Source organism: Cebus imitator, unplaced genomic scaffold, assembly GCF_001604975.1.
Source record: "Cebus imitator isolate Cc_AM_T3 unplaced genomic scaffold, Cebus_imitator-1.0 Scaffold275, whole genome shotgun sequence".
In the NCBI taxonomy this organism is placed as follows: Eukaryota; Metazoa; Chordata; class Mammalia; order Primates; family Cebidae; genus Cebus; species Cebus imitator.
Window position 1 is genome coordinate 1,564,819 of NW_016107590.1, and position 15,997 is coordinate 1,580,815.

The window sequence follows — 15,997 nt, forward strand, 5'->3', positions numbered from 1 at the left end:
GAGTCTTGCTCTGTCACCCAGGCTGGAGTGCAGTGTCACGATCTTGGCTCACTATAACCTCTGCCTCCCAGGTTCAAGAGATTCTCCTGCCTCAGCCTCCCAAGTAGCTGGAATTATACGCACCCACCACCACGCCTGGTCAATTTTTGTATTTTTAGTAGAGCCGGGGTTTCACCATGTTAGCCAGGCTGGTCTCGAACTCCTGACCTCAGGTGATCCACCTGCCTAAGCCTCCCAAAATGCTGAGATTACAGGCATGAGCCACCTCACTTGGCCTGGATGAGTGATTTAAAGCTATAAATTTTCTTCTAAGTACTACTTTATCTCCCACAATTTTTAAGGCTTTCATTGTTTAAATTTTAGTTCTAAGTATGTTTTTTAAGTTTCTCTTGTTTTCTTCTTTAACCCAAGAATCTTCTGGCTTTGGTAAGTGAGTTTCTTTAGCTTCCAGCGAATGAACAGAAGGAAGGATGTTATTCTTGTGTCCTTTAATTATTTTAATTATTACATTATCATCAAAGAACTATGATCCCTATGATGTAAATTATTTGGAAGTATGACATTTTTGTGGCTTACTACAGGATTGATTGTTGCAAACATATATGTATATATGCTACATATGCTACATATATGTGTCTGTAAATAAATAAAGTGCAGTTTATTGGGCAGTTTACATCTTCACTCTTTTCATGCTTTATCTGTCAAATTCTGAGAGGAGCATATAACATTTTCTGGTTACAACTGCTGATTTATTTATCTCTCCCTTTAGTCCTGTCAGTAGCTACTTTATATATTTGAGGCTATATTGATAGGTTTATCTTTATTATTATATCCTCTTGACATATTGGTCCTCTTACCAAAATATAATATCCTAATATTCTGCTTGTCCACTTTGATGTTTTAAAATTCTCTTTTGTCTGACATTAATATTAAATATTTCTACAACCTTTCTAACTCAGGAAGAGAAAACCAGACATGATATGTTCTCACTGATATATGGGAACTAATCTATGAGGACTCAAAGGCGTAAGAATGATACAATGGACTTTGGGGACTTGGGGGGACAGGTGGAAGTGGGGCAAGGGATAAAAGAATACAAATATGGTGCAGCATACACTGCTCGGGTGATGGGTGCACCAAATCTCGCATATCAGCACTGAAGAACTTACTCAGGTAACCAAATACCACCTGTACCCTGAGAACCAATGGAAAAATTTAAAAAAAAAAAGATAATAAAGGAATACTAGGAAAAAAATTAATAAACATTTCTATAACTTCTTAAATCTCCTACAGACAACATACTGTTAAATATTATTTTTACAATTTAATTGGCAAATCTGTCTTTGGATTGATGAGTTAATCCACTTACATTTATTTTACTATCATGTTTGCGTTAATTCTGTCACCTTTTTTCTTTTTTTTTTTTTGTTTGTTTTTTTTTTTTTTTTTTTTTTTTTTTTTTTTTTTTTTTTTTTTTTTTTGTTTGTTCATTTTTTGAAATGGAGTCTCTCTGTTGCCCAGGCTGGAGTGCAATGGTGTGATCTCGGCTCGTTGCAACCCCTGCCTCCCAGGTTCTTGCGATTCCCCTGCCTCAGCCTCCCAAGTACTGTAGCTGGGATTATAGACACCTGCCACCACACCGGCTAATTTTTGTATTTTTAGTTTAGACAGGGTTTCACCATTTAGCCAGGCTGGTCTCGAACTCCTGACCTCAAGTGATCCACCCACCTCAGCCTCCCGAAGCGCTGGGTTCACAGGCGTAAGCCACCATGCCCGGCCCACTACCACCTTTTATCATGTCTTATTATATTTTCCATGTGATCTCATATTCTTTTGGGGATCTTGACTACCTTGGCTAGTGATGAGTATTCATGGTGAGAGATACTGCATCCCTGGTGGGTCAGCAGGGAGGGCGGGAACACATCAAGGGTGGGAGATCCTCTGGTGTTGCCATTTGGACCCAACCACTCCCATTTGCCACAAGTTAGCCTGTGACCTCGCCCTCAGGGAACCTCCACATACCTCCATCTTGGCCTAAGTTCCAGCTCCAAGAATTGCAGTCAGCTCGCCTTTGAAGAGGAGAAAGCTGGAGAAGAGGAAGTTCCGCGAGGCTGGCCCGTCTGCCTGCACATATTTTGTATGCATCTACCCCAGTGTGCATGGAATACAGCTCTAATCTTACCCCACTGCCCAGGTGCCACCAGGCTGCTGCTGCTATTTGTTGTTTTCTGGGGTGTGATGCTTCCATGGAGAAGCATTTCACAGGAGGGAGAAAAGGACGCTACTCTCCGCCCATACCTGTCCCCTAGGTGTGGGGTCCTGTTCTCCACCCTCACCGGGTTCCGTGTTTTGTTTCGTTGTCAGACTCCAACCATTATCTCACTTATTCAGCACTTGCAGGGGTGATTGGGGAAGGGGGCCAAAATCAGGGTAGGTTTGCCGTACTGTCTGCCATCAGCACTTCTCCAAAAGTCCTTCTTGGAATCCTGCAGTTGCCATGGGGACGGGCCATGAGAAAGAGACCAATAACCTTAGCTCTGGTGCCTCAGCCCCATTCAGCCAATTTCTCTCTGCTTTGTAGAGTGGGGATCTGGACTAGATTTCACTGGAAAGAAAAGGATTGGACAGCTAAAAATGACAGTGTTGAAATTTGTTAGGTCCCTTCTTATTCTAGGTAGCATCATCTGGCTCCCTGGTTCATGGGGAGTCTGTCTTTACCAGAGGCAATGAAGTGCTTGGTAGGAAAAAGCATGCACCGCAAGGGTCTGTTTTACATAAAAGTGACACCCACACAGCTCTCCTGGCTTTCATCCGTTCCCCAGTGCCAGAAAGGAAGCAGCTGTGACTTTCACCCAGCTGCAAATAAGTAATGCTCAGTAGACACATGAACTGTGTTTTACTCTCAGATAGGGCTTAAAGACTGCTGATGTTAGGAATTTTTTTAAGTCAGTCTTGAGATTTGTGAGAGAGAATGTGTGGAAGCCACTGTGAGGGCAGCTCTGCAGAACGCCTGTCCCAGTGCAGCCCGTGAGTGCCAGGGAGGCCAGGCAGGCAGAGGGGCAGATGTGGTGAAGATGCCCCCAGCAAAGGGCCAGCTTCATTACTTTTACAGTGTAAGAACTGGAAGCGTGTTTTCCTGCCCTTTAAACAGTACACTCAGACAGGCTTTGGGCACTTGGCAGTGGACTTCGCTAACGTATAAAATGTCACTGGGTTTTCTCCATCATTGACCTTCCTTGTCACTCCCCTTGCCTCATAACTGCAGGGCTGAAACTCTGTTAGATGCCTCTGGTTTGGCAGCTGAGGGTGCCCACAGCTCAGCCATGTACGTAAGATGCCACACGGGTAGGTGCCCTGCTCACTCAAGGCTTGCCTCGGTAAGGGCCTCTCAGCCACTAGGGGCCCAGAGAGACCAGGCCGACCTGGCACAGACAAGGAAGTGAGTTAAGGAGAGTCTAGGGAAGCCATCTAAGACTGTCATGCAGGTATTGGTGGCTCTATTCTGCTTGTGTGTGAGGGCTCAGGACTCAGTCCTTGCGGGCAATATCTTATAGCAAAATGAGCAGTCTTGAGTTAGGAGGTCTGCTATGTGAGGAGAGACTCCCCAAAGGCATGCACCATTCTGGAAGGGGGGGTGCAGCTCCCTATCCTCAGCTCTCAGGACAGTACCCTGAGGTTGGGGGCCAGCTCTGGCCAGGTCAACCTCTGCAGCTCCACAGTGTCTTTGCATTGTGGGAGCTCTTAGGAGGAAGAGGGAAAAAAATCTAACATTTGTTAGTAAATCTCCTTCATCCCAGATGAGAAGGACTAAGAATCAGACTCGGCCAAGGTCTGCAAAAGTCAAGGGACTTTAGTTTTCTTATTTTGGTTTTTTTGTTTTTTGTTTTTATGACAGGGTCTCACTCTGTTGCCCAGGCTGGAGTGCAGTGGTGCGATCACAGCTCACTCACTGTAGCCTCAACCTCCTGGGCTCAAGTGATCCTCCTGCCTCAGCCTCCCGAGTAGCTGGGACTACAGGTGTGCAACACAAAGCCTGGCTAATTTTGTGTGTGTATTGTGTAGAGACTGGGTTTTGCCATGTTGCCCAGGTTGGTCTCAAACTCCTGAGCTCAAGCGATCTGTCCACCTCAGCCTCCCGAAGTGCTAGGAGTACAAGCATGAGCCACCATGCGTGGCCTCAAGGAACTTTCAAACATGCACCCTGATTGAGGGGGAATGGGTGGAATTTTTTGTAAAATGCATCTGGTAAGATATGCAGCAGCAGTTGATCATGCCCGTGTGTAAGACTTGGGTCACCACTATTTATGCAGGCAAATCTTTAAAAACTGGGCACACCTATTGTGATGTAGCTATTATATTCTTACTAAAAACAATCAGGCCTTGGAGAAATGTCTAACTCTAGGTCAGAGAAGGAAAATGTATAAGGCGAATGTGGAACAATTTGTCATGACAGAAAGCAAAGAAGCGTACTGTGGTCACGTCTAAAAGACACAGGTTGCATTAAGCAGGCTCCCCCTAGCCTAAGATGGAGCAGTGTGCGTATCAGAAAGAACAACTGCACTGAGCTGTCACACATCATTTATGCTAAGATTCCGAAGTTTATAATGACACTTTAGAAAACCAACCTCCTGGCAGGGGAGATACCATGATCACGAAGGAGGTTTTCCCAGGGCGAGGCTTATCCATTGCACTCCGGATGTACTGACCCCTGCGATTTCCCCAAATGTGGAAAACTCGACTGCATAATTTGTGATAGTGGGGGACTGCGTTCGCGCTTTCCCCTAGTTAAAAATTTTTTAAAATAAAAAAAAAAATTTAGAAAAAAATAAAAAAATAAACCAACCTCACCAGTCACCTTTATTTAGGCACATCCTAAATAACTAAATCATTATTCTGATAACTGCCTTAAAAAAGAAAAATATCGACCAGGTGCAGTGGCTCACGCCTGTAATCCCAGCACTTTGGGAGGCCAAGGCGGGCAGATCACGAGGTCAGGAGTTGGAAACCAGCCTAGCCAACATGGTGAAACCCCATCTCTACTGAAAACACAAAAAATTAGCCAGATGTGCTGGCGGGTGCCTGTAATCCCAGCTACTCGTGAGGCTGAGGCAGGAAAATCGCTTGAACCCAGGTGGCGGAGGTTGCAATGAGCTGAGACCGCACCATTGCACTCCAGCCTGGGCGACTGAGCAAGACTCTGTCTCAAAAAAAGAAAAGTTTCTTGTGTACGCTGTACCTTGGGATATAATTGAAGGGAAGCCCTTCTTTTTTTTATTTTATTTTATTTTTTTTGCCTTTTAGAAGTAAATATTTAATAAATAAGCTTGTTTTTAAATTATTGGTAACATAAAAATTGAGATGTCTTTAAAATTGTCAGCATGCATTTTTGGCTGTGTGCTGGTTTCTGTTAGATATTTTAAGGTCCTATGTAGGTGATGGGGAGGAAGGCAGCAAATCACACTGCCACGAGTGTTCCTATGCAACAATTTTGCATGTTCTTCACATGTACCCCAAAACCTAAAATGCAATAAAATAAATAAATGGGAAAAAAAAAAGATATTTTAAGGTCCTAAAACTATAAATACAGCCTAAAAACAGAATGATCTTTGTTTGTGTAACCCTTTGGTAAATAAGGCTAATTTAATATTGTTTGTTTCATAAAATCAGCTGCATCTCCTGTGTTATCAACAAAACTCCTATATATTTAAAGTTTCTTTTTTTTTATTGCATTTTACATTTTGGGGTACATGTGAAGCACATACAAGATTGTTGCATAGGTACACACATGGCAGTGTGATTTGCTGCCTTGAAGGGAAGCCCTTCTTTAGAGAAGAATGACACCTAACAAGTATAGAAACAATAATAGAATCTATATGAAATCATTGATCTACCTAATGATCACTAACAGATGCTAGAATCATTAGCTGATGGGGAACATTAAAATAGAAGGATCAGGGCAGGGCAAAGTGGCTTATACCTGTAATCGCAGCACTTTGGGAAGATGAGACGAGAGGATCACTTGAGGCCGGGAGCTCAAGAGCAGCCTGGGCAACAGAGCGAGACTCCGTTTTTACAAAAAAAAAAAAAAAATTAGCTAAGCATGGTAGCACACACCTGCAGTCCCAGCTACTTGGGAGGCTGAGGCGGGAGGATTGCTTGAGCCTAGGAGTTCAAGGCTACAGTAAGCTATGATTGCTCCACTGCACTCCAGCCTGGGGGACAGAGACCTTGTCCCTTAAAAAAAAAAAGATGAAGGATCAGATCATTGACACCTAAACTCACAGATCAACCCTAACATCACAGAAAAGGGGAAAGCTTTTCATGACAGGAAGTGGCCCCCAATGTGCTGCCATAGGAAGTGCCCAGAAACGCTCATGAGATACTCTTGCCTCCTCTGATCCTGAATCTGGTCAAGTGCTGCTGTCTAAATAACCAGAATATCTAAATGTCTAAATATCTATTTTTTTTTACAGAAAATAGAGAGATACATTGTTAAATAATGCCATAGCAGGGTCTCTCAATTGCAGTACTATAGACATTTTGGCCTGGATAATTCATTTAGAAGACTTTAAAATATATCAACTAATGTGATGTGTGGGACCTTGTTTGGATCCTCATTCAGATGAGTTAAATGTTAAAAAAAAAAAAAAAAAAAAAGACTATCAGGGAAATTTGAACACTGGATATACGATCATATTTGTCTTAGGTAGATAATAGAATAACTGTTATGTAATTTAAAGTTGTATCTCTTCAGAATATATACTGAAGTGTTTATGAAGAAGCTATGCAAGGTAATGGGGAGATGCTGGACAAAGGGTACAAAGTCTCAGCTGTAGTGAAGAAATAAGTCCTGCAGATCGACTGGACAGCTATGGTGACTATAGCTAATAATAACGTACCATGTGCTGGGTGCAGTGGCTCACACCTGTAATCCCAGCACTTTGACAGGCCACGGCAGGTAAACTGCCTGAGCTCAGGAATTTGAGACCAGCCTGGCCAACAGGGCAAAACCCCATCTCTACTAAAAATACAAAAATTACACAGGCAAGGTGGTGGAAAAGGGGAAAAATAGAAGGATCAGGGCTGGGCAAGGTGGCTCACACAGGTAATCCCAGCACTTTGGGACTTGGGTGTGGGGGCACATTCCTGTAATCCCAGCTACTCAGGAGGCAAGACACAAGAATTGCTTGCACCCAGGAGGAGGAGGTTTCAGTGAGCCAAGATTGCATCACTGCATGCCAGCCTGGGTGATAGAGCAAGACCCTATCTCTAAAATAAAATAAAATAATGTACTGTGTACTTGAAAGTTGCTAAAAAGTAGGTCTTAAATGTTTTTACCACAAGAAAGCTTGATGTAATCAGAGACTATCCAAGATGGCCGAATAGGAAAGGCTCTGGATTGCAGTTCCCAGCAAGAACGCAGACGGTGAGTGATCACTGCATTTCCAAAGGAATTTTTACTGCCCACAGACCAGGAGATTCCCGGGCAGAAAAGTGCCACGAGTCTCCAGCATGGCTGTTTCAGCCGGCGCAGTGGGTCTCCACACAAAAACTCACACAAATCTGGGTGCCATTTCAACTTGCGCTTGGAACGCCTGGCAGATAGAGTCACCCATTCAGCTGAAAAAGTGGGGACTGAAACAGGGAGCCAGGTGATCTGGCTCAGCAGGTCCCACCCCCACAAAGACCAGCAATCTGAAACACTCTGGATTGAGAGTTTCACAGCAAGCACAGCTGGACCCAGGATGGTCCAGCTCTGCAGGGGGGAAGGGCATCGGCCATTACCAAGGCAGTCCGCCATTACCGAGGCAATTCGCCATTACCGAGGCAGTCTGCCATTACAGACAGTCCATCATTACCGAGGCAGTCCACAATTACCGAGGCAGTCCTCCATTACCAAGGCAATCTGCCATTTCCGAGGCAGTCCACCATTACAGAGACAGACTGCCTTTACTGAGGCAGTGGTAACTATACCTCGATAAACAAAACCGCAAGGAAGTTCACATAGCAGCTGGACAGAGCCCACGGCAGCTCAGCAATGCCTCTGCTGGCAGACTGTTACTAGGCTACCTCCTCACTGGGCAGGTCATCTCTGAAAAAAGGCAGAAACACAACAGAAACTTATAAATAAAGCCCCACCATCCCAGGACAGAGCATCTGGGAAAAAAAGGCAGTTATGAGTTCTGCTGCAGCAGGATTAAACGTACCTGTCCAACAGCTCTGAAAGGAACAACGGAGCTCAGAGCTCAGCACTTGAGCTCCTATAAGGGACAGACTGTCTCCTCAAGCAGCTCCCCAACCTTTGTTTATCCAAAAAGACAACTCATAAAGGAGACCTCAGGCTGACATCTGGCAGGTATCCTTCTGGGACAAAGATACCAGAAAAAGAAAATGGCAGGAACCCTTACTGTTCTGCAACTGCTGCAGGTGATCCCCAGGCAAGCAGGATCTCGAGTGGACCTCCAGCAGTCCTGCAACAGAGGAGCCTAACTGTTAGAAGGAAAACTAAAAACAGAAATAACTTCATCATCAACAAAAAGATGTCCACTCAGAAACCCCATCTGAAAGTCACCAACTACAAAGATCACAGGTGGGCAAATCCATAAAGATGGGAAGAAACCAGCACAAATATGATGAAAACACCCAAAACCAGAATGTCTCTCCTCCTCTAAGGGATCACAACTCCTCACCAGCAAGGGAACAAGGCTGGATGGAGAATGAGTCTGATGAATTGACAGAAATAGGCTTCAGAAGGTAGGTAATAACTAACTTCTCTGAGCTAAAAGAACATATTCTAACCCAATACAAAGAAACTAAGAACCTTGAAAAAAGGTTTGACAAAATGCTAACGAGAATAAACAGCTTAGAGAAGAATATAAATGAATTGATGGAACTGAAAAACACAGCACAAGAACTTCACAAAGCTTACACAATTTTTAATAGCTGAATCGACCAAGCAGAGGAAAGGGTATCAGAGATTGAAGATCAACTCAATGAAATAAAACAAGAAGGCAAGATTAGAGAAAAACAAGTAAAAATAAATGAAGAAAGCCTCCAAGAAATATGAGATTTTGTGAAAAGACCCAGTGTACGTTTGAAAGATATACCTGAATGTGACAGAGAGAATGAATCCAAGCTGGAAAACACTCTACAGGATATTATCCAGGAGAACTTCCCCAACCTAGCAAGGCAGGCCAATATTCAAGTATAGGAAATACAGAGAACACTGCAAAGATATTCCTCAAGAAGAGCAACCTCAAGGCACATAATCTTCAGATTCACCAGGGTTGAAATGAAGGAAAAAAATGCTAAGCGCAGCCAGAGAGAAAAGTTAGGTTACCCACAAAGGGAATCCCATCGGACTCAGAGAGTGGATCTCTCTACAGAAGCCCTACAAGCCAGAAGAGAGTGGGACCAATATTCAATATCCTTAAAGAAAAGAACTTTCAATCTAGAATTTCATATCTAGCCAAACTAAACTTCATAAGTGAAGGAGAAATAAAATCCTTATGAACAAGGAATTGCTCAGAGATTCCACCACCACTAGGCCTGCCTTACAAGAACTCCTGAAAGAAGCACTAAACATAGAAAGGAAAAACAAGTACCAGCCACTCCAAAAATGTACCAAATGGTAAAGACCATTGACACAATGAAGAAACTGCATCAACTAATGGGAAAAACAGCTACCATCAAAATGGCAGGAGCAAACTCACACAGAACAATATTAACCTTAAATGTAAATGGGCTAAATGCCCTAATCAAAAGACACAGACTGGAAAATTGGATAAAAAGTCAAAACCCATTGGTGTACTATATCCAGGAAACCCATCTCACATGCAAGGACACACATAAGCCCAAAATAAAGGTATTGACAAAGATTTATCAAGCAAATGGAGAGCAAAAAAAAAAAGGAGATGCAATCCTAGTCTCTGAAAACATAGACTTTAAACCAACAAAGATCAAAAGAGACAAAGAAGGGCATTACATAATAGTAAAAGGATCAATGCAACAAGCAGAGCTAATGATCCTAAATATATACACACCCAATACAGGAGTACCCAGATACATAAAGCAAGTTCTTAACGACCTACAAAGAGACTTAGACTCCCACACAATAATAGGGGGAGACTTTAACACTCCACTGTAACTATTAGACAGATCAACGAGACAGAAAATTAACAAGGATATCCAGGACTTGAACTCAGATCTGGACCAAGCAGACCTAATAGACATTTACAGAACTCTCCACCCCAAATCCACAGAATATACATTCTTCTCAGCACCACACCATACCTACTCTAAAACTGACTATATAATTGGAAGTAAATCACTCCTCAGCAAATGTAAAAGAATGGAAATCATAACAAACAGTCTATCAGACCACAGTGCAATAAAATTAGAACTCAGGAATAAGAAACTAACTCAGAACGGCACAACATCATGGAAACTGAATAACTGGCTCTTGAATGTTGACTGGATAAATAATGAAATGAAGGCAGAAATAAAGATGTTCTTTGAAACCAACGAGAATGAAGACACAACATACCAGAATCTCTGGGACACATTTAAAGCAGTGTCTGGAGGAAAATATATAGCAATAAACGGCCACATGATAAGCAAGAAAGATCTAAAATCGACACCTTATCATCAAAATTGAAAGAGCTAGAGGAGCAAGATAAAAAAACTCAAAAGCTAGTAGAAGACAAGAAATAACTGAGATCAGAGCAGAACTGAAGGAGATAGAGACACAAAAAAACCTTCAAAACACTTAATAAATCCAGAAGCTGGTTTTTTGAAAAGATCAACAAAATAGACTACTAGCCAGATTAGTAAAAAAGAAAAGAGAGAAGCTTAAATAGATGCAATAAAAAAGGATAAAGGGGATATCACCACCAATTCCAGAGAAATACAAACTACCATCAGAGATTACTACAAACAACTCTATGCACATAAACCAGTAAACCAGGAAGAAATGGATGAATTCCTGGGCACTTGTACCCTCCCAAGCCTAAACCAGGAAGAAGTCAAAATCCTGAATAGACCAATAACAAGGGCTGAAGTTGAGGCAGCAATTAAGAGCCTACCAACCAAAAAAAGTCCAGGTCCACATGACCTGGGTTCACAGCTGAATTCCACCAGACATAGAAAGAGGAGCTGGTACCATTCCTTCTGAAATTATTCCAAACAATCCAAAAAGAGGGAATCCTTCCCAAATCATTTTATGACACTGACATCATCCTCATACCAAAACCCAGCAAAGATTCAACAAAAAAAGAAAACTTCAAGCCAGTATCCATGATGAACTTAGATGCAAAATTCTTCAATAAAATACTGGCAAACCAATTGCAACAGCACATCAAAAAGCTTATCCATCACGATCAAGTAGGCTTCATCCCAGGGGTGCAAGTCTGTTTCAACATATGCAAGTCTATAAGCATAATCCACCACAGAAACAGAATCAGAGACAAAAACCATGTGATTATCTCAATAGATGCAGAGAAGGCCTTTGACAAAATTCAACAGCTCTTTATGCTAAAATCTCTCAATGGACTAGGTATCAATGGAACATATTTCAAAATAATAAAAGCTATTTACGACAAACCCACAGCCAATATCATACTGAATGGGCAAAAACTGGAAGCATTCCCTTTGAAATCTGGCATTAGACAAGGATGCCCTCTCTCACCACTCCTATTCAATACAGTACTGGAAGTTCTAGCCAGAGCAATCAGGCAAGAAAAAGAAATAAAGGGTATTCAATTAGGAAAGGAGGGAGTCGAATTGTCTCTATTTGCGGACAACATGATTGTATATTTAGAAGACCCCAGGCCGGGCACGGTGGCTTAAGCCTGCAATCCCAGCACTTTGGGAGGCCGAGGAGGGTGGATCACGAGGTCAAGAGATCAAGATCATCCTGGTCAACACGGTGAAACCCCGTCTCTACTAAAAATACAAAAACATTAGCTGGGCATGGTGGTGCACGCCTATAATCCCAGCTACTGAGGAGGTTGAGACAGGAGAATTGCCTGAACCCAGGAGGCGGAGGTTGCGGTGAGCCGAGATCGCGCCATTGCACTCCAGCCTGGGTAACAAGAGTGAAACTCCGTCTCAAAAAAAAAAGAAGACCCCATTGTCTCAGCCCAAAATCTCCTGAAATTGATAAGCAACTTCAGCAAAGTTTCGGGATACAAAATCAATGTGCAGAAATCACAAGCATTCCTATATACCAATAACAGACAAACAGAGAGCCAAATCAAGAACGAACTGCCATTCACAATGGCTAAAAAGAGAATAAAATACCTAGAATACAACCAACAAAGGATGTAAAGGACCTCTTCCAGGAGAAATACAAACCACTGCTCAAGGAAATAAGAGAGAGCACAAACAGATGGAAAAACATTCCATGCTCATGGTTAGGAAGAACCAATATTGTGAAAATGGCCATACTGCCCAAAGTAATTTACAGATTCAATGCTATCCCCATCAAGCTACCTATGACCCTCTTTACAGAACTGGAAAAAATCACTTTAAACTACATATAGAACCAAAAAAGAGCCTGCATAGCCAAGTCAATTCTAAGCAAAAAGAACAAAGCTGGAGGCATCATGCTACCTGACGTCAAACTATACTACAAGGCTGCAGTAATCCAAACAACATGGTACTAATACCAAAACAGAGATATAGACCAATGGAACATAACAGAGGCCTCAGAGGCAATGCCACACAACTACAACTATCTGATCTTTGACAAACCTGACAAAAGCAAGCAATGGGGAAAGGATTCCCTGTTTAATAAATGGTGTTGGGAAAACTGGCTAGCCATGTGCAGAAAGCAGAAACTGGACCCTTCCTGACACCTTACACTAAAATTAATTCCAGATAGATTAAAGACTTAAACATAAGACCTAACACCATGAAAACCCTAGAAGGAAACCTAGGCAAAACTATTCAGGACATAGTCATAGGCAAGGACCTCATGACCAAAACACCAAAATCATTGGCAACAAAAGCCAAAATAGACAAATGGGATCTAATTAAACTCCAGAGCTTCTGTACAGCAAAAGAAACAATCATTAGAATGAACCACCCACCAACAGACTGGGAAAAAAATTTTGCAATCTACCCATGAGACAAAGGGCTAATATCCAGAATCTGCAAAGAACTCAAACAGATTTATGAGGAAAAAAAGAAACAAACCCATTGAAAAGTGGGTGAAGGATGTGAACAGACACTTTTCAAAAGAAGACATATATGAAGCCAACAAACATATTTTAAAAATGCTCATCATCACTGGTCATTAGAGAAATGCAAATCAAAACCACATTGAGATACCACTCATGCCAGTTAGAATGGCGATCATTAAAAAATCTGGAGACAACAGATGCTGGAGAGGATGTGGAGAAATAGGAACACTTTTACAATGTTGGTGGAAATGTAAATTAGTTCAACCATTGTGGAAGACTGTGTGGCCATTCCTCAAGGACCTAGAAATAGAAATTCCATTTGACCCAGCAATCCCATTACTGGGTATGTATCCAAAGGATTATAAATCATTCTATTATAAAGACAGATGCACACATGAGTTCATTGCAGCACAGTTTACAATAGCAAAGACCTGGAACCAACCCAAATGCCCATCGATGATAGACTGGACAGGGAAAATGTGGCACATATACACCATGGAATATTATACAGCCATAAAAATGATGAGTTTGTGTCCTTTGTGAGGACATGGATGATCCTGGAAACCATCATTCTCAGCAAACTGACACAAGAACAGAAAATCAAACACCACATGTTCTCACTCATAGGCCGATGTTGAACAATGAGAACACATGAACACAGGAGGGGAGCATCACACACTGGAGTCTTTTGGGGGGGACTAGGGAAGGGACAGTGAGGGGTAGGGAGTTGAGGAGGGATAACATGGGGAGAGATACCAGATATAGGTGACGGGGATGGAGGCAGCAAACCACATTGCCATGTATGTACCTATGCAACAATCCTGCATATTCTTCACATGTACCCAGAACCTAAATTGCAATAAATTAAAAGCTTGATGTAATCACTTTACAATGTATACACTTGTCAAAACATCACATTTTACGTCATAAATGCATATAATTTTTGTCAGTTATACCTTAATAATGTGAAGGGGAGAAAAAAGAATATTATGTGACATACACCAAATATGTAAATATTATCTTTAGTATATTCTGAAGAGTAAAACTGTATTACAAACTGAAAAAAAAAAGTCATGCTATAATGCTATATCTGGGATTCACTTTAAAACAATCCAGTGGATAACAGAGTGGAGGGTGGGAGCATGGGTGAAATCAGATTGGCGGTATGTAGGTAATTGTTGAAGTCAGGTGATGAGTAGCTGGTGTTCATTATACTACTCTCAGGGTTTTTTTGTTTTTGTTTTTTTGAGATGGAGCTTCACTCTTGTTGCCCAGGCTGGAGTGCAATGGCATGATCTTGGCTCACCGCAACCTTTGCTCCTGGGTTCAAGCAATTCTCCTGCCTCAGCCTCCCGAGTAGCCGTGACTACAGGCATGCGCTCCCACGCCTGGCTAATTTTGTATTTTTAGTAAAGACAGGGTTTCTCCATATTGCTCAGGCTGGTCTCAAACTCCCAACCTCAGGTGATCCTCCTGCCTCAGCTTCCTGATGTGCTGGGATTACAGGTGTGAGCCACTGCACCCAGCTACTCTCCAGTTTTATATAGGTTTAAGCTTTCCACTGTGAAGTTACTTGTATTAAAAAGAGAGAGAGAGCCTGACACACGCTCTCTCTAAAAGAACTCCCTACTCTGCAGGAACAGGGAGCTGAGCAGAGGAGGGCCTGTAGCTCATAGGCTGTAGGCTCAAAGTTGGTCATTTTACATAGAGGTGTTAAGTGTATGAAGTCAGATATGATCAGAAAAGTCCAGTAAGGCAGTGGGCTGACTGTTCAGTAATTGCAGATAGGGGAAGGGAAGCGGACGTCAGAGAAGAGGCCTCAGGCTCAGTGCCAAGAATGATGTCTTCGGTAACAGACAGAAGAGCTTCAGAGCATCCAGTTAAAAAAGAAAACCCAGCCAGGCACGGTGGCTCACGCCTGTAACCCCAGCACTTTGGGAGGCTAAGGCGGGCAGGTCACCAGAGGTTGGGAGTTTGAGACCAACCTGACCAACGTGGAGAAACCCTGTCTCTACTAAAAATACAAAATTAGCTAGGTGTGGTGGTACATGCCTGTAATCCCAGCTACTTAGGAGGCTGAGGCAGGAGAATTCGCTTCAACCCAGGAGGCAGAAGTTGGGGTGAGGCGAGATTGTGCCATTGCACTCCAGCCTGGGCAACAAGACTAAAACTCCATCTCAAAAAAATAAAGAAAGAAAGAAAAATAAAAGAAAACCCACATCCTGCTGAGATTGGAGGGTGCCAATGAGGCTCTCACCCATCTGACAGTGCTATGGTGATGGAGGCATCCCACCACATGCTAGGATCAAAAAGAAGACAAATGTCAACCAGAGCCCCTAAAGCCTCAATTCTGCTATTATAAAGTGTGTGGGTGCACTTGCACACGCATGGCTTGGTGTGAGTCAGGGGATGCGGGTTCCGTGGTAAGAGGGATGATTCTCATTAGCTTGTTCTGTTGCTCTGTTTGTGCATCACGAGGTTAATACAGGAAATATGAAAGGCGCTCAGACTGCCGGGAGCAGCTGCTCGTGGGCAGGTCAGCCCTGAGCAAAGCTTCCCCAGGTCCAGACCATGACTGTCCTGCCAGTTGTACATAGCACCCAAGTGTCAACTTCACTCTGATGGCTGACTGGGGCCACTAGGACAGCACATCCTCTGCAATCCATCCCAATGTGGGACAAGGACAGTGGCCCTTGTGTCACAGGGCAGAACAGAGATCTCTGCCATCCAAGGGACAAAGGAGAAAAGCTCGTGAAACAAAGCCCTCCGTGGCTCAGGGACAGAAAACCATCTAGACAGATGAGCAAAATGGG

The 15,997-nt window shown here is 42.8% G+C and overlaps 1 long non-coding RNA gene and 1 other non-coding gene across 2 annotated transcripts in view; one reads left to right on the forward strand and one right to left on the reverse strand.

Moving 5' to 3' along the window:
* LOC119467290 overlaps positions 1–4,899 on the reverse strand; it is an 11,437-nt gene extending 6,538 nt beyond the window's left edge. Inside the window, exons 1-2 of the long non-coding RNA XR_005195827.1 lie at positions 4,645–4,899; positions 40–42 (exon numbers count right to left, since the gene is read on the reverse strand). This is a non-coding gene — a long non-coding RNA (uncharacterized LOC119467290). The remainder of the gene's footprint in view (positions 1–39; positions 43–4,644) is intronic.
* On the forward strand, positions 4,622–4,784 carry LOC119467294. The gene has a single exon (XR_005195831.1). It is a non-coding gene; the product is annotated as a U1 spliceosomal RNA (small nuclear RNA).
* Positions 4,900–15,997: the final 11,098 nt, after the last annotated feature.